We start from the raw sequence: 362 nt of genomic DNA on the forward strand, positions 1-362 counted from the left end.
GCAGCAATAGCAGCAGCAGCAGCAACAGCAGCAGCAGCAGCAAGTGTTTGTGTCTGTTGTTTTGTTGCAGCTCTGCTGCAGCAGCAGCAGCATTAGATTTATTAACACAGAGGGGGCTGGAGGTTTTGGGGGCTCACGACAAAATGCTGACGGGTATGTAAACCCTAAACCCTAAACCCTAAACCCTAAACCCTAAACCCTAAACCCTGAATTGTAAACCCTAATTTCTGATATATATATATACGGTGTTATTGCATCTATGAACGCATGCATTTATGCATGCTTTTTGGGGCCTTCTAGGGTTTAGGGTTTAGGGTTTAGGGTTTAGGGTTTAGGGTTTAGGGTTTAGGGTTTAGGGTTTA

This window comes from Eimeria mitis, genomic scaffold (genome assembly GCF_000499745.2).
Source record: "Eimeria mitis Houghton genomic scaffold, Emh_scaff235, whole genome shotgun sequence".
In the NCBI taxonomy this organism is placed as follows: Eukaryota; Apicomplexa; class Conoidasida; order Eucoccidiorida; family Eimeriidae; genus Eimeria; species Eimeria mitis.